Source organism: Brienomyrus brachyistius, chromosome 23 (assembly GCF_023856365.1).
Source record: "Brienomyrus brachyistius isolate T26 chromosome 23, BBRACH_0.4, whole genome shotgun sequence".
In the NCBI taxonomy this organism is placed as follows: domain Eukaryota; kingdom Metazoa; phylum Chordata; class Actinopteri; order Osteoglossiformes; family Mormyridae; genus Brienomyrus; species Brienomyrus brachyistius.
The window spans coordinates 12,055,377-12,079,143 of NC_064555.1; the positions used below are offsets into that span (position 1 = coordinate 12,055,377).

The 23,767-nt window shown below is 42.5% G+C and overlaps 10 non-coding genes across 10 annotated transcripts; all 10 read right to left on the bottom strand.

The window, feature by feature from the left end:
• Window positions 1–1,015: 1,015 nt before the first annotated feature.
• Window positions 1,016–1,087, bottom strand: trnah-gug (transfer RNA histidin (anticodon GUG)). Its single transcript has one exon. It is a non-coding gene; the product is annotated as a tRNA-His (tRNA).
• Window positions 1,088–1,994: 907 nt separating this feature from the next.
• Window positions 1,995–2,066, bottom strand: trnah-gug (transfer RNA histidin (anticodon GUG)). Its single transcript has one exon. It is a non-coding gene; the product is annotated as a tRNA-His (tRNA).
• A 1,885-nt stretch (window positions 2,067–3,951) lies between these two features.
• On the bottom strand, window positions 3,952–4,023 carry trnah-gug (transfer RNA histidin (anticodon GUG)). Its single transcript has one exon. It is a non-coding gene; the product is annotated as a tRNA-His (tRNA).
• A 1,886-nt stretch (window positions 4,024–5,909) lies between these two features.
• trnah-gug (transfer RNA histidin (anticodon GUG)) lies at window positions 5,910–5,981 on the bottom strand. Its single transcript has one exon. It is a non-coding gene; the product is annotated as a tRNA-His (tRNA).
• Window positions 5,982–8,847: 2,866 nt separating this feature from the next.
• trnah-gug (transfer RNA histidin (anticodon GUG)) lies at window positions 8,848–8,919 on the bottom strand. Its single transcript has one exon. It is a non-coding gene; the product is annotated as a tRNA-His (tRNA).
• A 5,804-nt stretch (window positions 8,920–14,723) lies between these two features.
• trnah-gug (transfer RNA histidin (anticodon GUG)) lies at window positions 14,724–14,795 on the bottom strand. The gene has a single exon. It is a non-coding gene; the product is annotated as a tRNA-His (tRNA).
• A 3,848-nt stretch (window positions 14,796–18,643) lies between these two features.
• Window positions 18,644–18,715, bottom strand: trnah-gug (transfer RNA histidin (anticodon GUG)). The gene has a single exon. It is a non-coding gene; the product is annotated as a tRNA-His (tRNA).
• A 907-nt stretch (window positions 18,716–19,622) lies between these two features.
• trnah-gug (transfer RNA histidin (anticodon GUG)) lies at window positions 19,623–19,694 on the bottom strand. Its single transcript has one exon. It is a non-coding gene; the product is annotated as a tRNA-His (tRNA).
• Window positions 19,695–20,601: 907 nt separating this feature from the next.
• On the bottom strand, window positions 20,602–20,673 carry trnah-gug (transfer RNA histidin (anticodon GUG)). Its single transcript has one exon. It is a non-coding gene; the product is annotated as a tRNA-His (tRNA).
• A 907-nt stretch (window positions 20,674–21,580) lies between these two features.
• trnah-gug (transfer RNA histidin (anticodon GUG)) lies at window positions 21,581–21,652 on the bottom strand. The gene has a single exon. It is a non-coding gene; the product is annotated as a tRNA-His (tRNA).
• Between the last annotated feature and the right edge of the window lie 2,115 nt (window positions 21,653–23,767).

Here is a 23,767-nt window from a genome sequence, read left to right on the forward strand (position 1 = left end):
ACGCTTAGAAACCAACGAGAGTGGGCCATACACCTGCCGTGACCCAGATTCGAACCGGGGTTGCTGCGGCCACAACGCAGAGTACTGACCACTATACGATCACGGCCGCTTTGCTGAGCCATAGGCCAGGCGCTATACCACAAGGACGCCTTTCCACCCCGTCCTTATTAAAATATCACCACAGACAAGTACAGAATTCAATTTCTTCCCCTAATGGAAATATGGCTCTTAGTGATCACTGGTTAAAATAATGATAGATCATTGCGATTTTACACAGTCACCGCCCATGGAACCTTGCTGAGGACAATTCATATGTGGTGACCATTATATCAAATGAAAATGCACTGGCAACAGACTTTTTTTTCAATATGCTAGATTTCATATACACAAAGTTTACACTCATTTCATCAGATATGCTTTGTTCGTTAGAATCGTCTTTTTTTCAGTTGATATTGGTCCCTTTCTGAAATGTAAAAATACACGTACTGGACGACAGTTCCAAAACGAATTTGCAACTGGCACATCGCGGATCCGGCTTCGCAAAGCTTAACCAAGCACATTCTAAACGGCGCGATAATTAGGAAAAACAAAGCGAGAGAGGATCATCCGAACAGAAATCAATGCATTCTTTCAATTTGCCATTGTGCAATAATGAGTTACACTGTGACCAATTGCTCTTTCAAATTTTGGCATATTTCCACCAATCGCCGCAAATTCCGTCGTTATGATGTATTCACTAGTAAAACGCAGTTTTCCTTTCCTCTTATAATTTACACCTGTTCAACTATAGTGATGAAAATGAGCACTTCGGGACTTGCCCTAGTTAATGCGTCTTGATTGCTTCTAATTTCGAACGTATTGAGATTCTACCCGTCAAAAGTCGAACATCAGTATAACCACTGACAATGAAGATGAGAAAGCGGAGACTGCTGAAAGGTAGAGGGTGCGTATTCAGAAAATTACGCGGTCACTTGGAAGTGAACGCTTAGAAACCAACGAGAGTGGGCCATACACCTGCCGTGACCCGGATTCGAACCGGGGTTGCTGCGGCCACAACGCAGAGTACTGACCACTATACGATCACGGCCGCTTTGCTGAGCCATAGGCCAGGCGCTATATCACAAGGACGCCTTTACTCCCCGTCCTTATTAAAATATCACCACAGACAAGTACAGAATTCAATTTCTTCCCCTAATGGAAATATGGCTCTTAGTGATCACTGGTTAAAATAATGATAGATCATTGCGATTTTACACAGTCACCGCCCATGGAACCTTGCTGAGGACAATTCATATGTGGTGACCATTATATCAAATGAAAATGCACTGGCAAAAGACTTTTTTTCAATATACTACATTTCACATATACGAAGCTTGCACTCATTTCATCAGATATGCTTTGTTCGTTAGACTCGTCTTTTTTCAGTTGATATCGGTCGCTTTCTGAAATGTAAAAATACACGTACTGGACGACAGTTCCAAAACGAATTTGCAACTGGCACATCGCGGATCCGGCTTCGCAAAGCTTAACCAAGTACATTCTAAACGGCGCGATAATTAGGAAAATCAAAGCGAGAGAGGATCATCCGAACAGAAATCAATGCATTCTTTCAATTTGCCATTGTGCAATAATGAGTTACACTGTGACCAATTGCTCTTTCAAATTTTGGCATATTTCCACCAATCGCCGCAAATTCCGTTGTTATGATGTATTCACTAGTAAAACGCAGTTTTCCTTTCCTCTTATAATTTACACCTGTTCAACTATAGTGATGAAAATGAGCACTTCGGGACTTGCCCTAGTTAATGCGTCTTGATTGCTTCTAATTTCGAACGTATTGAGATTCTACCCGTCAAAAGTCGAACATCAGTATAACCACTGACAATGAAGATGAGAAAGCGGAGACTGCTGAAAGGTAGAGGGTGCGTATTCAGAAAATTACGCGGTCACTTGGAAGTGAACGCTTAGAAACCAACGAGAGTGGGCCATACACCTGCCGTGACCCGGATTCGAACCGGGGTTGCTGCGGCCACAACGCAGAGTACTGACCACTATACGATCACGGCCGCTTTGCTGAGCCATAGGCCAGGCGCTATATCACAAGGACGCCTTTACTCCCCGTCCTTATTAAAATATCACCACAGACAAGTACAGAATTCAATTTCTTCCCCTAATGGAAATATGGCTCTTAGTGATCACTGGTTAAAATAATGATAGATCATTGCGATTTTACACAGTCACCGCCCATGGAACCTTGCTGAGGACAATTCATATGTGGTGACCATTATATCAAATGAAAATGCACTGGCAAAAGACTTTTTTCAATATGCTACATTTCACATATACGAAGCTTGCACTCATTTCATCAGATATGCTTTGTTCGTTAGACTCGTCTTTTTTCAGTTGATATCGGTCGCTTTCTGAAATGTAAAAATACACGTACTGGACGACAGTTCCAAAACGAATTTGCAACTGGCACATCGCGGATCCGGCTTCGCAAAGCTTAACCAAGTACATTCTAAACGGCGCGATAATTAGGAAAAACAAAGCGAGAGAGGATCATCCGAACAGAAATCAATGCATTCTTTCAATTTGCCATTGCGCAATAATGAGTTACACTGTGACCAATTGCGCTTTCAAATTTTGGCATATTTCCACCAATCGCCGCAAATTCCGTTGTTATGATGTATTCACTAGTAAAACGCAGTTTTCCTTTCCTCTTATAATTTACACCTGTTCAACTATAGTGATGAAAATGAGCACTTCGGGACTTGCCCTAGTTAATGCGTCTTGATTGCTTCTAATTTCGAACGTATTGAGATTCTACCCGTCAAAAGTCGAACATCAGTATAACCACTGACAATGAAGATGAGAAAGCGGAGACTGCTGAAAGGTAGAGGGTGCGTATTCAGAAAATTACGCAGTCACTTGGAAGTGAACGCTTAGAAACCAACGAGAGTGGGCCATACACCTGCCGTGACCCAGATTCGAACCGGGGTTGCTGCGGCCACAACGCAGAGTACTGACCACTATACGATCACGGCCGCTTTGCTGAGCCATAGGCCAGGCGATATACCACAAGGACGCCTTTCCACCCCGTCCTTATTAAAATATCACCACAGACAAGTACAGAATTCAATTTCTTCCCCTAATGGAAATATGGCTCTTAGTGATCACTGGTTAAAATAATGATAGATCATTGCGATTTTACACAGTCACCGCCCATGGAACCTTGCTGAGGACAATTCATATGTGGTGACCATTATATCAAATGAAAATGCACTGGCAAAAGACTTTTTTTCAATATACTACATTTCACATATACGAAGCTTGCACTCATTTCATCAGATATGCTTTGTTCGTTAGACTCGTCTTTTTTCAGTTGATATCGGTCGCTTTCTGAAATGTAAAAATACACGTACTGGACGACAGTTCCAAAACGAATTTGCAACTGGCACATCGCGGATCCGGCTTCGCAAAGCTTAACCAAGTACATTCTAAACGGCGCGATAATTAGGAAAATCAAAGCGAGAGAGGATCATCCGAACAGAAATCAATGCATTCTTTCAATTTGCCATTGTGCAATAATGAGTTACACTGTGACCAATTGCTCTTTCAAATTTTGGCATATTTCCACAAATCGCCGCAAATTCCGTTGTTATGATGTATTCACTAGTAAAACGCAGTTTTCCTTTCCTCTTATAATTTACACCTGTTCAACTATAGTGATGAAAATGAGCACTTCGGGACTTGCCCTAGTTAATGCGTCTTGATTGCTTCTAATTTCGAACGTATTGAGATTCTACCCGTCAAAAGTCGAACATCAGTATAACCACTGACAATGAAGATGAGAAAGCGGAGACTGCTGAAAGGTAGAGGGTGCGTATTCAGAAAATTACGCGGTCACTTGGAAGTGAACGCTTAGAAACCAACGAGAGTGGGCCATACACCTGCCGTGACCCGGATTCGAACCGGGGTTGCTGCGGCCACAACACAGAGTACTGACCACTATACGATCACGGCCGCTTTGCTGAGCCATAGGCCAGGCGCTATATCACAAGGACGCCTTTACTCCCCGTCCTTATTAAAATATCACCACAGACAAGTACAGAATTCAATTTCTTCCCCTAATGGAAATATGGCTCTTAGTGATCACTGGTTAAAATAATGATAGATCATTGCGATTTTACACAGTCACCGCCCATGGAACCTTGCTGAGGACAATTCATATGTGGTGACCATTATATCAAATGAAAATGCACTGGCAAAAGACTTTTTTCAATATGCTACATTTCACATATACGAAGCTTGCACTCATTTCATCAGATATGCTTTGTTCGTTAGACTCGTCTTTTTTCAGTTGATATCGGTCGCTTTCTGAAATGTAAAAATACACGTACTGGACGACAGTTCCAAAACGAATTTGCAACTGGCACATCGCGGATCCGGCTTCGCAAAGCTTAACCAAGTACATTCTAAACGGCGCGATAATTAGGAAAAACAAAGCGAGAGAGGATCATCCGAACAGAAATCAATGCATTCTTTCAATTTGCCATTGCGCAATAATGAGTTACACTGTGACCAATTGCGCTTTCAAATTTTGGCATATTTCCACCAATCGCCGCAAATTCCGTTGTTATGATGTATTCACTAGTAAAACGCAGTTTTCCTTTCCTCTTATAATTTACACCTGTTCAACTATAGTGATGAAAATGAGCACTTCGGGACTTGCCCTAGTTAATGCGTCTTGATTGCTTCTAATTTCGAACGTATTGAGATTCTACCCGTCAAAAGTCGAACATCAGTATAACCACTGACAATGAAGATGAGAAAGCGGAGACTGCTGAAAGGTAGAGGGTGCGTATTCAGAAAATTACGCAGTCACTTGGAAGTGAACGCTTAGAAACCAACGAGAGTGGGCCATACACCTGCCGTGACCCAGATTCGAACCGGGGTTGCTGCGGCCACAACGCAGAGTACTGACCACTATACGATCACGGCCGCTTTGCTGAGCCATAGGCCAGGCGATATACCACAAGGACGCCTTTCCACCCCGTCCTTATTAAAATATCACCACAGACAAGTACAGAATTCAATTTCTTCCCCTAATGGAAATATGGCTCTTAGTGATCACTGGTTAAAATAATGATAGATCATTGCGATTTTACACAGTCACCGCCCATGGAACCTTGCTGAGGACAATTCATATGTGGTGACCATTATATCAAATGAAAATGCACTGGCAACAGACTTTTTTTTCAATATGCTAGATTTCATATACACAAAGTTTGCACTCATTTCATCAGATATGCTTTGTTCGTTAGACTCGTCTTTTTTCAGTTGATATCGGTCGCTTTCTGAAATGTAAAAATACATCTACTGGACGACAGTTCCAAAACGAATTTGCAACTGGCACATCGCGGATCCGGCTTCGCAAAGCTTAACCAAGTACATTCTAAACGGCGCGATAATTAGGAAAATCAAAGCGAGAGAGGATCATCCGAACAGAAATCAAACCATTCTTTCAATTTGCCATTGTGCAATAATGAATTACACTGTGACCAATTGCTCTTTCAATTTTTGGCACATTTCAATCAATTGCCTCAAATTCCGTTGTTATGATGTATTCACTAGTAAAACGCAGTTTTCCTTTCCTCTTATAATTTACACCTGTTCAACTATAGTGATGAAAACGAGAACTTCGGGACTTGCCCTAGTTAATGCGTCATCTTTGCTTCTAATTTCGAACGAATTGAGATTCTACCCGTCAAAAGTCGAACATCAGTATAACCACTGACAAAGAAGATGAGAAAGCGGAGACTGCTGAAAGGTAGAGGGTGCGTATTCAGAAAATTACGCAGTCACTTGGAAGTGAACGCTTAGAAACCAACAAGAGTGGGCCATACACCTGCCGTGACCCGGATTCGAACCGGGGTTGCTGCGGCCACAACGCAGAGTACTGACCACTATACGATCACGGCCGCTTTGCTGAGCCATAGGCCAGGCGCTATATCACAAGGACGCCTTTACTCCCCGTCCTTATTAAAATATCACCACAGACAAGTACAGTATTCAATTTCTTCCCCTAATGGAAATATGGCTCTTAGTGATCACTGGTTAAAATAATGATAGATCTTTGCGATTTTACACGGTCACCGCCCATGGAATCTCGCAGAGGACAATTCATATGTGGTGTCCATTATATCAAATGAAAATGCACTGGCAAAAGACTTTTTTTCAATATGCTACATTTCACATATACGAAGCTTGCACTCATTTCATCAGATATGCTTTGTTCGTTAGACTCGTCTTTTGTCAGTTGATATCGGTCGCTTTCTGAAATGTAAAAATACACCTACTGGACGACAGTTCCAAAACGAATTTGCAACTGGCACATCGCGGATCCGGCTTCGCAAAGCTTAACCAAGTACATTCTAAACGGCGCGATAATTAGGAAAATCAAAGCGAGAGAGGATCATCCGAACAGAAATCAAACCATTCTTTCAATTTGCCATTGTGCAATAATGAGTTACACTGTGACCAATTGCTCTTTCAAATTTTGGCATATTTCCACCAATCGCCGCAAATTCCGTTGTTATGATGTATTCACTAGTAAAACGCAGTTTTCCTTTCCTCTTATAATTTACACCTGTTCAACTATAGTGATGAAAACGAGAACTTCGGGACTTGCCCTAGTTAATGCGTCATCTTTGCTTCTAATTTCGAACGAATTGAGATTCTACCCGTCAAAAGTCGAACATCAGTATAACCACTGACAAAGAAGATGAGAAAGCGGAGACTGCTGAAAGGTAGAGGGTGCGTATTCAGAAAATTACGCAGTCACTTGGAAGTGAACGCTTAGAAACCAACGACAGTGGGCCATACACCTGCCGTGACCCAGATTCGAACCAGGGTTGCTGCGGCCACAACGCAGAGTACTGACCACTATACGATCACGGCCGCTTTGCTGAGCCATAGGCCAGGCGCTATACCACAAGGACGCCTTTCCACCCCGTCCTTATTAAAATATCACCACAGACAAGTACAGTATTCAATTTCTTCCCCTAATGGAAATATGGCTCTTAGTGATCACTGGTTAAAATAATGATAGATCTTTGCGATTTTACACGGTCACCGCCCATGGAATCTCGCAGAGGACAATTCATATGTGGTGTCCATTATATCAAATGAAATTGCACTGGCAAAAGACTTTTTTTCAATATGCTACATTTCACATATACGAAGCTTGCACTCATTTCATCAGATATGCTTTGTTCGTTAGACTCGTCTTTTTTCAGTTGATATCGGTCGCTTTCTGAAATGTAAAAATACACCTACTGGACGACAGTTCCAAAACGAATTTGCAACTGGCACATCGCGGATCCGGCTTCGCAAAGCTTAACCAAGTACATTCTAAACGGCGCGATAATTAGGAAAATCAAAGCGAGAGAGGATCATCCGAACAGAAATCAAACCATTCTTTCAATTTGCCATTGTGCAATAATGAGTTACACTGTGACCAATTGCTCTTTCAAATTTTGGCATATTTCCACCAATCGCCGCAAATTCCGTTGTTATGATGTATTCACTAGTAAAACGCAGTTTTCCTTTCCTCTTATAATTTACACCTGTTCAACTATAGTGATGAAAACGAGAACTTCGGGACTTGCCCTAGTTAATGCGTCATCTTTGCTTCTAATTTCGAACGAATTGAGATTCTACCCGTCAAAAGTCGAACATCAGTATAACCACTGACAAAGAAGATGAGAAAGCGGAGACTGCTGAAAGGTAGAGGGTGCGTATTCAGAAAATTACGCAGTCACTTGGAAGTGAACGCTTAGAAACCAACGACAGTGGGCCATACACCTGCCGTGACCCAGATTCGAACCGGGGTTGCTGCGGCCACAACGCAGAGTACTGACCACTATACGATCACGGCCGCTTTGCTGAGCCATAGGCCAGGCGCTATACCACAAGGACGCCTTTCCACCCCGTCCTTATTAAAATATCACCACAGACAAGTACAGAATTCAATTTCTTCCCCTAATGGAAATATGGCTCTTAGTGATCACTGGTTAAAATAATGATAGATCATTGCGATTTTACACAGTCACCGCCCATGGAACCTTGCTGAGGACAATTCATATGTGGTGACCATTATATTAAATGAAAATGCACTGGCAACAGACTTTTTTTTCAATATGCTACATTTCACATATACGAAGCTTGCACTCATTTCATCAGATATGCTTTGTTCGTTAGACTCGTCTTTTTTCAGTTGATATCGGTCGCTTTCTGAAATGTAAAAATACATCTACTGGACGACAGTTCCAAAACGAATTTGCAACTGGCACATCGCGGATCCGGCTTCGCAAAGCTTAACCAAGTACATTCTAAACGGCGCGATAATTAGGAAAATCAAAGCGAGAGAGGATCATCCGAACAGAAATCAAACCATTCTTTCAATTTGCCATTGTGCAATAATGAATTACACTGTGACCAATTGCTCTTTCAATTTTTGGCACATTTCAATCAATTGCCTCAAATTCCGTTGTTATGATGTATTCACTAGTAAAACGCAGTTTTCCTTTCCTCTTATAATTTACACCTGTTCAACTATAGTGATGAAAACGAGAACTTCGGGACTTGCCCTAGTTAATGCGTCATCTTTGCTTCTAATTTCGAACGAATTGAGATTCTACCCGTCAAAAGTCGAACATCAGTATAACCACTGACAAAGAAGATGAGAAAGCGGAGACTGCTGAAAGGTAGAGGGTGCGTATTCAGAAAATTACGCAGTCACTTGGAAGTGAACGCTTAGAAACCAACAAGAGTGGGCCATACACCTGCCGTGACCCGGATTCGAACCGGGGTTGCTGCGGCCACAACGCAGAGTACTGACCACTATACGATCACGGCCGCTTTGCTGAGCCATAGGCCAGGCGCTATATCACAAGGACGCCTTTCCTCCCCGTCCTTATTAAAATATCACCACAGACAAGTACAGTATTCAATTTCTTCCCCTAATGGAAATATGGCTCTTAGTGATCACTGGTTAAAATAATGATAGATCTTTGCGATTTTACACGGTCACCGCCCATGGAATCTCGCAGAGGACAATTCATATGTGGTGTCCATTATATCAAATGAAAATGCACTGGCAAAAGACTTTTTTTCAATATGCTACATTTCACATATACGAAGCTTGCACTCATTTCATCAGATATGCTTTGTTCGTTAGACTCGTCTTTTTTCAGTTGATATCGGTCGCTTTCTGAAATGTAAAAATACACCTACTGGACGACAGTTCCAAAACGAATTTGCAACTGGCACATCGCGGATCCGGCTTCGCAAAGCTTAACCAAGTACATTCTAAACGGCGCGATAATTAGGAAAATCAAAGCGAGAGAGGATCATCCGAACAGAAATCAAACCATTCTTTCAATTTGCCATTGTGCAATAATGAGTTACACTGTGACCAATTGCTCTTTCAAATTTTGGCATATTTCCACCAATCGCCGCAAATTCCATTGTTATGATGTATTCACTAGTAAAACGCAGTTTTCCTTTCCTCTTATAATTTACACCTGTTCAACTATAGTGATGAAAACGAGAACTTCGGGACTTGCCCTAGTTAATGCGTCATCTTTGCTTCTAATTTCGAACGAATTGAGATTCTACCCGTCAAAAGTCGAACATCAGTATAACCACTGACAAAGAAGATGAGAAAGCGGAGACTGCTGAAAGGTAGAGGGTGCGTATTCAGAAAATTACGCAGTCACTTGGAAGTGAACGCTTAGAAACCAACGACAGTGGGCCATACACCTGCCGTGACCCAGATTCGAACCGGGGTTGCTGCGGCCACAACGCAGAGTACTGACCACTATACGATCACGGCCGCTTTGCTGAGCCATAGGCCAGGCGCTATACCACAAGGACGCCTTTCCACCCCGTCCTTATTAAAATATCACCACAGACAAGTACAGAATTCAATTTCTTCCCCTAATGGAAATATGGCTCTTAGTGATCACTGGTTAAAATAATGATAGATCATTGCGATTTTACACAGTCACCGCCCATGGAACCTTGCTGAGGACAATTCATATGTGGTGACCATTATATTAAATGAAAATGCACTGGCAACAGACTTTTTTTTCAATATGCTACATTTCACATATACGAAGCTTGCACTCATTTCATCAGATATGCTTTGTTCGTTAGACTCGTCTTTTTTCAGTTGATATCGGTCGCTTTCTGAAATGTAAAAATACATCTACTGGACGACAGTTCCAAAACGAATTTGCAACTGGCACATCGCGGATCCGGCTTCGCAAAGCTTAACCAAGTACATTCTAAACGGCGCGATAATTAGGAAAATCAAAGCGAGAGAGGATCATCCGAACAGAAATCAAACCATTCTTTCAATTTGCCATTGTGCAATAATGAATTACACTGTGACCAATTGCTCTTTCAATTTTTGGCACATTTCAATCAATTGCCTCAAATTCCGTTGTTATGATGTATTCACTAGTAAAACGCAGTTTTCCTTTCCTCTTATAATTTACACCTGTTCAACTATAGTGATGGAAACGAGAACTTCGGGACATGCCCTAGTTAATACGTCATCTTTGCTTCTAATTTCGAACGTATTGAGATTCTACCCGTCAAAAGTCGAACATCAGTGTAACCACTGACAAAGAAGATTAGAAAGCGGAGACTGCTGAAAGGTAGAGGGTGCGTATTCAGAAAATTACGCAGTCACTTGGAAGTGAACGCTTAGAAACCAACGAGAGTGGGCCATACACCTGCCGTGACCCAGATTCGAACCGATGTTGCTGCGGCCACAACGCAGAGTACTGACCACTATACGATCACGGCCGCTTTGCTGAGCCATAGGCCAGGCGCTATATCACAAGGACGCCTTTACTCCCCGTCCTTATTAAAATATCACCACAGACAAGTACAGAATTCAATTTCTTCCCCTAATGGAAATATGGCTCTTAGTGATCACTGGTTAAAATAATGATAGATCTTTGCGATTTTACACAGTCACCGCCCATGGAACCTTGCTGAGGACAATTCATATGTGGTGACCATTATATTAAATGAAAATGCACTGGCAACAGACTTTTTTTTCAATATGCTACATTTCACATATACGAAGCTTGCACTCATTTCATCAGATATGCTTTGTTCGTTAGACTCGTCTTTTTTCAGTTGATATCGGTCGCTTTCTGAAATGTAAAAATACATCTACTGGACGACAGTTCCAAAACGAATTTGCAACTGGCACATCGCGGATCCGGCTTCGCAAAGCTTAACCAAGTACATTCTAAACGGCGCGATAATTAGGAAAATCAAAGCGAGAGAGGATCATCCGAACAGAAATCAAACCATTCTTTCAATTTGCCATTGTGCAATAATGAGTTACACTGTGACCAATTGCTCTTTCAAATTTTGGCATATTTCCACCAATCGCCGCAAATTCCATTGTTATGATGTATTCACTAGTAAAACGCAGTTTTCCTTTCCTCTTATAATTTACACCTGTTCAACTATAGTGATGAAAACGAGAACTTCGGGACTTGCCCTAGTTAATGCGTCATCTTTGCTTCTAATTTCGAACGAATTGAGATTCTACCCGTCAAAAGTCGAACATCAGTATAACCACTGACAAAGAAGATGAGAAAGCGGAGACTGCTGAAAGGTAGAGGGTGCGTATTCAGAAAATTACGCAGTCACTTGGAAGTGAACGCTTAGAAACCAACGACAGTGGGCCATACACCTGCCGTGACCCAGATTCGAACCGGGGTTGCTGCGGCCACAACGCAGAGTACTGACCACTATACGATCACGGCCGCTTTGCTGAGCCATAGGCCAGGCGCTATACCACAAGGACGCCTTTCCACCCCGTCCTTATTAAAATATCACCACAGACAAGTACAGAATTCAATTTCTTCCCCTAATGGAAATATGGCTCTTAGTGATCACTGGTTAAAATAATGATAGATCATTGCGATTTTACACAGTCACCGCCCATGGAACCTTGCTGAGGACAATTCATATGTGGTGACCATTATATTAAATGAAAATGCACTGGCAACAGACTTTTTTTTCAATATGCTACATTTCACATATACGAAGCTTGCACTCATTTCATCAGATATGCTTTGTTCGTTAGACTCGTCTTTTTTCAGTTGATATCGGTCGCTTTCTGAAATGTAAAAATACATCTACTGGACGACAGTTCCAAAACGAATTTGCAACTGGCACATCGCGGATCCGGCTTCGCAAAGCTTAACCAAGTACATTCTAAACGGCGCGATAATTAGGAAAATCAAAGCGAGAGAGGATCATCCGAACAGAAATCAAACCATTCTTTCAATTTGCCATTGTGCAATAATGAATTACACTGTGACCAATTGCTCTTTCAATTTTTGGCACATTTCAATCAATTGCCTCAAATTCCGTTGTTATGATGTATTCACTAGTAAAACGCAGTTTTCCTTTCCTCTTATAATTTACACCTGTTCAACTATAGTGATGGAAACGAGAACTTCGGGACATGCCCTAGTTAATACGTCATCTTTGCTTCTAATTTCGAACGTATTGAGATTCTACCCGTCAAAAGTCGAACATCAGTGTAACCACTGACAAAGAAGATTAGAAAGCGGAGACTGCTGAAAGGTAGAGGGTGCGTATTCAGAAAATTACGCAGTCACTTGGAAGTGAACGCTTAGAAACCAACGAGAGTGGGCCATACACCTGCCGTGACCCGGATTCGAACCGATGTTGCTGCGGCCACAACGCAGAGTACTGACCACTATACGATCACGGCCGCTTTGCTGAGCCATAGGCCAGGCGCTATATCACAAGGACGCCTTTACTCCCCGTCCTTATTAAAATATCACCACAGACAAGTACAGAATTCAATTTCTTCCCCTAATGGAAATATGGCTCTTAGTGATCACTGGTTAAAATAATGATAGATCATTGCGATTTTACAGTCACCGCCCATGGAACCTTGCTGAGGACAATTCATATGTGGTGACCATTATATCAAATGAAAATGCACTGGCAAAAGACTTTTTTTCAATATGCTACATTTCACATATACGAAGCTTGCACTCATTTCATCAGATATGCTTTGTTCGTTAGACTCGTCTTTTTTCAGTTGATATCGGTCGCTTTCTGAAATGTAAAAATACACCTACTGGACGACAGTTCCAAAACGAATTTGCAACTGGCACATCGCGGATCCGGCTTCGCAAAGCTTAACCAAGTACATTCTAAACGGCGCGATAATTAGGAAAATCAAAGCGAGAGAGGATCATCCGAACAGAAATCAAACCATTCTTTCAATTTGCCATTGTGCAATAATGAGTTACACTGTGACCAATTGCTCTTTCAAATTTTGGCATATTTCCACCAATCGCCGCAAATTCCGTTGTTATGATGTATTCACTAGTAAAACGCAGTTTTCCTTTCCTCTTATAATTTACACCTGTTCAACTATAGTGATGAAAACGAGAACTTCGGGACTTGCCCTAGTTAATGCGTCATCTTTGCTTCTAATTTCGAACGAATTGAGATTCTACCCGTCAAAAGTCGAACATCAGTATAACCACTGACAAAGAAGATGAGAAAGCGGAGACTGCTGAAAGGTAGAGGGTGCGTATTCAGAAAATTACGCAGTCACTTGGAAGTGAACGCTTAGAAACCAACAAGAGTGGGCCATACACCTGCCGTGACCCAGATTCGAACCGGGGTTGCTGCGGCCACAACGCAGAGTACTGACCACTATACGATCACGGCCGCTTTGCTGAGCCATAGGCCAGGCGCTATACCACAAGGACGCCTTTCCACCCCGTCCTTATTAAAATATCACCACAGACAAGTACAGAATTCAATTTCTTCCCCTAATGGAAATATGGCTCTTAGTGATCACTGGTTAAAATAATGATAGATCTTTGCGATTTTACACAGTCACCGCCCATGGAACCTTGCTGAGGACAATTCATATGTGGTGACCATTATATTAAATGAAAATGCACTGGCAACAGACTTTTTTTTCAATATGCTACATTTCACATATACGAAGCTTGCACTCATTTCATCAGATATGCTTTGTTCGTTAGACTCGTCTTTTTTCAGTTGATATCGGTCGCTTTCTGAAATGTAAAAATACATCTACTGGACGACAGTTCCAAAACGAATTTGCAACTGGCACATCGCGGATCCGGCTTCGCAAAGCTTAACCAAGTACATTCTAAACGGCGCGATAATTAGGAAAATCAAAGCGAGAGAGGATCATCCGAACAGAAATCAAACCATTCTTTCAATTTGCCATTGTGCAATAATGAATTACACTGTGACCAATTGCTCTTTCAATTTTTGGCACATTTCAATCAATCGCCGCAAATTCCGTTGTTATGATGTATTCACTAGTAAAACGCAGTTTTCCTTTCCTCTTATAATTTACACCTGTTCAACTATAGTGATGAAAACGAGAACTTCGGGACTTGCCCTAGTTAATGCGTCATCTTTGCTTCTAATTTCGAACGAATTGAGATTCTACCCGTCAAAAGTCGAACATCAGTATAACCACTGACAAAGAAGATGAGAAAGCGGAGACTGCTGAAAGGTAGAGGGTGCGTATTCAGAAAATTACGCAGTCACTTGGAAGTGAACGCTTAGAAACCAACAAGAGTGGGCCATACACCTGCCGTGACCCGGATTCGAACCGGGGTTGCTGCGGCCACAACGCAGAGTACTGACCACTATACGATCACGGCTGCTTTGCTGAGCCATAGGCCAGGCGCTATATCACAAGGACGCCTTTACTCCCCGTCCTTATTAAAATATCACCACAGACAAGTACAGTATTCAATTTCTTCCCCTAATGGAAATATGGCTCTTAGTGATCACTGGTTAAAATAATGATAGATCTTTGCGATTTTACACGGTCACCGCCCATGGAATCTCGCAGAGGACAATTCATATGTGGTGTCCATTATATCAAATGAAAATGCACTGGCAAAAGACTTTTTTTCAATATGCTACATTTCACATATACGAAGCTTGCACTCATTTCATCAGATATGCTTTGTTCGTTAGACTCGTCTTTTTTCAGTTGATATCGGTCGCTTTCTGAAATGTAAAAATACACCTACTGGACGACAGTTCCAAAACGAATTTGCAACTGGCACATCGCGGATCCGGCTTCGCAAAGCTTAACCAAGTACATTCTAAACGGCGCGATAATTAGGAAAATCAAAGCGAGAGAGGATCATCCGAACAGAAATCAAACCATTCTTTCAATTTGCCATTGTGCAATAATGAGTTACACTGTGACCAATTGCTCTTTCAAATTTTGGCATATTTCCACCAATCGCCGCAAATTCCGTTGTTATGATGTATTCACTAGTAAAACGCAGTTTTCCTTTCCTCTTATAATTTACACCTGTTCAACTATAGTGATGAAAACGAGAACTTCGGGACTTGCCCTAGTTAATGCGTCATCTTTGCTTCTAATTTCGAACGAATTGAGATTCTACCCGTCAAAAGTCGAACATCAGTATAACCACTGACAAAGAAGATGAGAAAGCGGAGACTGCTGAAAGGTAGAGGGTGCGTATTCAGAAAATTACGCAGTCACTTGGAAGTGAACGCTTAGAAACCAACGACAGTGGGCCATACACCTGCCGTGACCCAGATTCGAACCGGAGTTGCTGCGGCCACAACGCAGAGTACTGACCACTATACGATCACGGCCGCTTTGCTGAGCCATAGGCCAGGCGCTATACCACAAGGACGCCTTTCCACCCCGTCCTTATTAAAATATCACCACAGACAAGTACAGAATTCAATTTCTTCCCCTAATGGAAATATGGCTCTTAGTGATCACTGGTTAAAATAATGATAGATCATTGCGATTTTACATAGTCACCGCCCATGGAACCTTGCTGAGGACAATTCATATGTGGTGACCATTATATTAAATGAAAATGCACTGGCAACAGACTTTTTTTTCAATATGCTAGATTTCATATACACAAAGTTTGCACTCATTTCATCAGATATGCTTTGTTCGTTAGAATCGTCTTTTTTTCAGTTGATATCGGTCGCTTTCTGAAATGTAAAAATACACGTACTGGACGACAGTTCCAAAACGAATTTGCAACTGGCACATCGCGGATCCGGCTTCGCAAAGCTTAACCAAGTACATTCTAAATGGCGCGATAATTAGGAAAAACAAAGCGAGAGAGGATCATCCGAACAGAAATCAATGCATTCTTTCAATTTGCCATTGCGCAATAATGAGTTACACTGTGACCAATTGCGCTTTCAAATTTTGGCATATTTCCACCAATCGCCGCAAATTCCGTTGTTATGATGTATTCACTAGTAAAACGCAGTTTTCCTTTCCTCTTATAATTTACACCTGTTCAACTATAGTGATGGAAACGAGGACTTCGGGACATGCCCGAGTTAATGCGTCATCTTTGCTTCTAATTTCGAACGTATTGAGATTCTACCCGTCAAAAGTCGAACATCAGTGTAACCACTGACAAAGAAGATTAGAAAGCGGAGACTGCTGAAAGGTAGAGGGTGCGTATTCAGAAAATTACGCAGTCACTTGGAAGTGAACGCTTAGAAACCAACGAGAGTGGGCCATACACCTGCCGTGACCCAGATTCGAACCGGGGTTGCTGCGGCCACAACGCAGAGTACTGACCACTATACGATCATGGCCGCTTTGCTGAGCCATAGGCCAGGCGCTATACCACAAGGACGCCTTTCACCCCGTCCTTATTAAAATATCACCACAGACAAGTACAGAATTCAATTTCTTCCCCTAATGGAAATATGGCTCTTAGTGATCACTGGTTAAAATAATGATAGATCATTGCGATTTTACACAGTCACCGCCCATGGAACCTTGCTGAGGACAATTCATATGTGGTGACCATTATATTAAATGAAAATGCACTGGCAACAGACTTTTTTTTCAATATGCTACATTTCATATACACAAAGTTTGCACTCATTTCATCAGATATGCTTTGTTCGTTAGAATCGTCTTTTTTTCAGTTGATATCGGTCGCTTTCTGAAATGTAAAAATACACGTACTGGACGACAGTTCCAAAACGAATTTGCAACTGGCACATCGCGGATCCGGCTTCGCAAAGCTTAACCAAGTACATTCTAAACGGCGCGATAATTAGGAAAAACAAAGCGAGAGAGGATCATCCGAAAAGAAATCAATGCATTCTTTCAATTTGCCATTGTGCAATAATGAGTTACACTGTGACCAATTGCGCTTTCAAATTTTGGCATATTTCCACCAATCGCCGCAAATTCCGTTGTTATGATGTATTCACTAGTAAAACGCAGTTTTCCTTTCCTCTTATAATTTACGCCTGTTCAACTATAGTGACGGAAACGAGGACTTCGGGACATGCCCTAGTTAATGCGTCATCTTTGCTTCTAATTCCGAACGTATTGAGATTCTACCCGTCAAAAGTCGAACATCAGTATAACCACTGACAATGAAGATGAGAAAGCGGAGACTGCTGAAAGGTAGAGGGTGCGTATTCAGAAAATTACGCGGTCACTTGGAAGTGAACGCTTAAAAACCAACGACAGTGGGCCATACACCTGCCGTGACCCAGATTCGAACCGGGGTTGCTGCGGCCACAACGCAGAGTACTGACCACTATACGATCACGGCCGCTTTGCTGAGCCATAGGCCAGGCGATATACCACAAGGACGCCTTTCCACCCCGTCCTTATTAAAATATCACCACAGACAAGTACAGAATTCAATTTCTTCCCCTAATGGAAATATGGCTCTTAGTGATCACTGGTTAAAATAATGATAGATCATTGCGATTTTACACAGTCACCGCCCATGGAACCTTGCTGAGGACAATTCATATGTGGTGACCATTATATTAAATGAAAATGCGCTGGCAACAGACTTTTTTTTCAATATGCTACATTTCACATATACGAAGCTTGCACTCATTTCATCAGATATGCTTTGTTCGTTAGACTCGTCTTTTTTCAGTTGATATCGGTCGCTTTCTGAAATGTAAAAATACATCTACTGGACGACAGTTCCAAAACGAATTTGCAACTGGCACATCGCGGATCCGGCTTCGCAAAGCTTAACCAAGTACATTCTAAACGGCGCGATAATTAGGAAAATCAAAGCGAGAGAGGATCATCCGAACAGAAATCAAACCATTCTTTCAATTTGCCATTGTGCAATAATGAATTACACTGTGACCAATTGCTCTTTCAATTTTTGGCACATTTCAATCAATTGCCTCAAATTCCGTTGTTATGATGTATTCACTAGTAAAACGCAGTTTTCCTTTCCTCTTATAATTTACACCTGTTCAACTATAGTGATGAAAACGAGAACTTCGGGACTTGCCCTAGTTAATGCGTCATCTTTGCTTCTAATTTCGAACGAATTGAGATTCTACCCGTCAAAAGTCGAACATCAGTATAACCACTGACAAAGAAGATGAGAAAGCGGAGACTGCTGAAAGGTAGAGGGTGCGTATTCAGAAAATTACGCAGTCACTTGGAAGTGAACGCTTAGAAACCAACAAGAGTGGGCCATACACCTGCCGTGACCCGGATTCGAACCGGGGTTGCTGCGGCCACAACGCAGAGTACTGACCACTATACGATCACGGCCGCTTTGCTGAGCCATAGGCCAGGCGCTATATCACAAGGACGCCTTTACTCCCCGTCCTTATTAAAATATCACCACAGACAAGTACAGTATTCAATTTCTTCCCCTAATGGAAATATGGCTCTTAGTGATCACTGGTTAAAATAATGATAGATCTTTGCGATTTTACACGGTCACCGCCCATGGAATCTCGCAGAGGACAATTCATATGTGGTGTCCATTATATCAAATGAAAATGCACTGGCAAAAGACTTTTTTTCAATATGCTACATTTCACATATACGAAGCTTGCACTCATTTCATCAGATATGCTTTGTTCGTTAGACTCGTCTTTTTTCAGTTGATATCGGTCGCTTTCTGAAATGTAAAAATACACCTACTGGACGACAGTTCCAAAACGAATTTGCAACTGGCACATCGCGGATCCGGCTTCGCAAAGCTTAACCAAGTACATTCTAAACGGCGCGATAATTAGGAAAATCAAAGCGAGAGAGGATCATCCGAACAGAAATCAAACCATTCTTTCAATTTGCCATTGTGCAATAATGAGTTACACTGTGACCAATTGCTCTTTCAAATTTTGGCATATTTCCACCAATCGCCGCAAATTCCGTTGTTATGATGTATTCACTAGTAAAACGCAGTTTTCCTTTCCTCTTATAATTTACACCTGTTCAACTATAGTGATGAAAACGAGAACTTCGGGACATGCCCTAGTTAATGCGTCATCTTTGCTTCTAATTTCGAACGAATTGAGATTCTACCCGTCAAAAGTCGAACATCAGTATAACCACTGACAAAGAAGATGAGAAAGCGGAGACTGCTGAAAGGTAGAGGGTGCGTATTCAGAAAATTACGCAGTCACTTGGAAGTGAACGCTTAGAAACCAACAAGAGTGGGCCATACACCTGCCGTGACCCGGATTCGAACCGGGGTTGCTGCGGCCACAACGCAGAGTACTGACCACTATACGATCACGGCCGCTTTGCTGAGCCATAGGCCAGGCGCTATATCACAAGGACGCCTTTACTCCCCGTCCTTATTAAAATATCACCACAGACAAGTACAATATTCAATTTCTTCCCCTAATGGAAATATGGCTCTTAGTGATCACTGGTTAAAATAATGATAGATCTTTGCGATTTTACACGGTCACCGCCCATGGAATCTCGCAGAGGACAATTCATATGTGGTGTCCATTATATCAAATGAAAATGCACTGGCAAAAGACTTTTTTTCAATATGCTACATTTCACATATACGAAGCTTGCACTCATTTCATCAGATATGCTTTGTTCGTTAGACTCGTCTTTTTTCAGTTGATATCGGTCGCTTTCTGAAATGTAAAAATACACCTACTGGACGACAGTTCTAAAACGAATTTGCAACTGGCACATCGCGGATCCGGCTTCGCAAAGCTTAACCAAGTACATTCTAAACGGCGCGATAATTAGGAAAATCAAAGCGAGAGAGGATCATCCGAACAGAAATCAAACCATTCTTTCAATTTGCCATTGTGCAATAATGAGTTACACTGTGACCAATTGCTCTTTCAAATTTTGGCATATTTCCACCAATCGCCGCAAATTCCGTTGTTATGATGTATTCACTAGTAAAACGCAGTTTTCCTTTCCTCTTATAATTTACACCTGTTCAACTATAGTGATGAAAACGAGAACTTCGGGACTTGCCCTAGTTAATGCGTCATCTTTGCTTCTAATTTCGAACGAATTGAGATTCTACCCGTCAAAAGTCGAACATCAGTATAACCACTGACAAAGAAGATGAGAAAGCGGAGACTGCTGAAAGGTAGAGGGTGCGTATTCAGAAAATTACGCAGTCACTTGGAAGTGAACGCTTAGAAACCAACAAGAGTGGGCCATACACCTGCCGTGACCCGGATTCGAACCGGGGTTGCTGCGGCCACAACGCAGAGTACTGACCACTATACGATCACGGCCGCTTTGCTGAGCCATAGGCCAGGCGCTATATCACAAGGACGCCTTTACTCCCCGTCCTTATTAAAATATCACCACAGACAAGTACAGTATTCAATTTCTTCCCCTAATGGAAATATGGCTCTTAGTGATCACTGGTTAAAATAATGATAGATCTTTGCGATTTTACACGGTCACCGCCCATGGAATCTCGCAGAGGACAATTCATATGTGGTGTCCATTATATCAAATGAAAATGCACTGGCAAAAGACTTTTTTTCAATATGCTACATTTCACATATACGAAGCTTGCACTCATTTCATCAGATATGCTTTGTTCGTTAGACTCGTCTTTTTTCAGTTGATATCGGTCGCTTTCTGAAATGTAAAAATACATCTACTGGACGACAGTTCCAAAACGAATTTGCAACTGGCACATCGCGGATCCGGCTTCGCAAAGCTTAACCAAGTACATTCTAAACGGCGCGATAATTAGGAAAATCAAAGCGAGAGAGGATCATCCGAACAGAAATCAATGCATTCTTTCAATTTGCCATTGTGCAATAATGAATTACACTGTGACCAATTGCTCTTTCAAATTTTGGCATATTTCCACCAATCGCCGCAAATTCCGTTGTTATGATGTATTCACTAGTAAAACGCAGTTTTCCTTTCCTCTTATAATTTACACCTGTTCAACTATAGTGATGAAAACGAGAACTTCGGGACTTGCCCTAGTTAATGCGTCATCTTTGCTTCTAATTTCGAACGAATTGAGATTCTACCCGTCAAAAGTCGAACATCAGTATAACCACTGACAAAGAAGATGAGAAAGCGGAGACTGCTGAAAGGTAGAGGGTGCGTATTCAGAAAATTACGCAGTCACTTGGAAGTGAACGCTTAGAAACCAACAAGAGTGGGCCATACACCTGCCGTGACCCGGATTCGAACCGGGGTTGCTGCGGCCACAACGCAGAGTACTGACCACTATACGATCACGGCCGCTTTGCTGAGCCATAGGCCAGGCGCTATATCACAAGGACGCCTTTACTCCCCGTCCTTATTAAAATATCACCACAGACAAGTACAGTATTCAATTTCTTCCCCTAATGGAAATATGGCTCTTAGTGATCACTGGTTAAAATAATGATAGATCATTGCGATTTTACACAGTCACCGCCCATGGAACCTTGCTGAGGACAATTCATATGTGGTGTCCATTATATCAAATGAAAATGCACTGGCAACAGACTTTTTTTTCAATATGCTAGATTTCATATACACAAAGTTTGCACTCATTTCATCAGATATGCTTTGTTCGTTAGAATCGTCTTTTTTTCAGTTGATATCGGTCGCTTTCTGAAATGTAAAAATACACGTACTGGACGACAGTTCCAAAACGAATTTGCAACTGGCACATCGCGGATCCGGCTTCGCAAAGCTTAACCAAGTACATTCTAAACGGCGCGATAATTAGGAAAAACAAAGCGAGAGAGGATCATCCGAACAGAAATCAATGCATTCTTTCAATTTGCCATTGTGCAATAATGAGTTACACTGTGACCAATTGCGCTTTCAATTTTTGGCATATTTCCACCAATTGCCGCAAATTCCGTTGTTATGATGTATTCACTAGTGTAAGAGTAATTTGGTGTTGAGGGGGAAGAGTGTCTGCTTTGTTGGGGCTCGCGGATGGAGCGCGGGGGTGAGATGAGGTGACGGAGGAAATAAAAGGAGAGATTTGGCGCGGGAGAGGAAAGAAGAAAAGCAGCGGGAAATGCGTAGCGCTGAGCGGAGCTATATATGTTCTTGTTATTTTAGATCAGGGGAGTAAATATATATATACACATCCATATACAGTCTCTGGCCTCATTCCTAAATAAACCTCGAAGCCTAACGAACCCCAGTCAAGAAAAGAGCGTCACACTGGTGGCAGCGGCGGTCGGTTTCGTGGTTGTATTTTATTTTCGCCGTTTTGTGGATCCGCTCGAGTTTCGCCTATATTTCTTGCATACCCATCGATTCCCACGAGTTCGACAAGGAAAACTACACGCTGCTCAGTTGCGTGTTTTCGCCCCGGTTGCCTTAACGAGATGCAACAGGACATACCGGATAAAGAGGCGGCAGTGCCCGCAGCGCCGCAACAGCCCCAGCCGCTGCAGCAACAAGCCGGCGCAGACTACCGCTCGCAGGTACCGTTTCGAATCGACCTTCCTTCTCCTTTCACGGGAGACGGGACGGAGCCCTTCAGTGCCTGGATTCGGCGATTCGAGGTAGCGCTTGATGTTTTTCAAATCCATTCCGATAGGGCTAAGCTGCTCGGTGCTAAGCTCACCGGCTCTGCCTTTTCATACTGGCATAGCTTGCCACCTGATGTTAAGGACAATTATGAGCTAGCGAAAACTAGTTTAGCTGCTGTTTTTGGACGGCGGCCTTTCCTGACTACGTTTCAGGCGCATCTTAATGCAAGGCCCCGTAAACTGCAGGAACCTTTGGAGGTCTACGCTGCCGATTTAACTAACTTGGTAGCGGAGGCTTTTCCTCAATATGGCCGCGAGGCCCAGAGCTGTGAAGTTTTCCGCCGTTTTGTCTCGGGGTTAGAGCCGGCGCTGCAGTTAAAAATTCACGAGCATGGTGCTATAACGTTGGAGGCTGCGCTTAAAGTGGCTACGCAATGCGAACGCGCGCGTATGGCTCTTAATATGACCTCCCCGGCCCCGGTACTGCCGGCTGACTTACAGTTACACGTTGGTTCTGTTACTGTCCCGGCTTTGGACGTGCCTAGCGCTCTCACTGATCTCAGAACGGAACTTCGTGATCTTAGGCAATTTTGCATGAACCAGAGGGATAGCGCAGTGGACAGGCTCTCACAGCAGGTTGCTGACCTCCAGCAAGGCATTGCCAGCCTTTCATGTGTTTCTAACCACTCTTGCGCTGTGTTTGAGCATGCCTCCCCTAGCAGGCACCAGCCGTCATGGAAGAACCATCAGCGTGACTTTGACGGTGCCAGGCTACCACATCACTCCTCCGTTCGGGGACGACTCCCGTCCAGGGAGACCTGCTGTCAGCTGTGCGGTGGCCCATCTCCTGCATCGCCCACCTACCGTCGGATTGAGC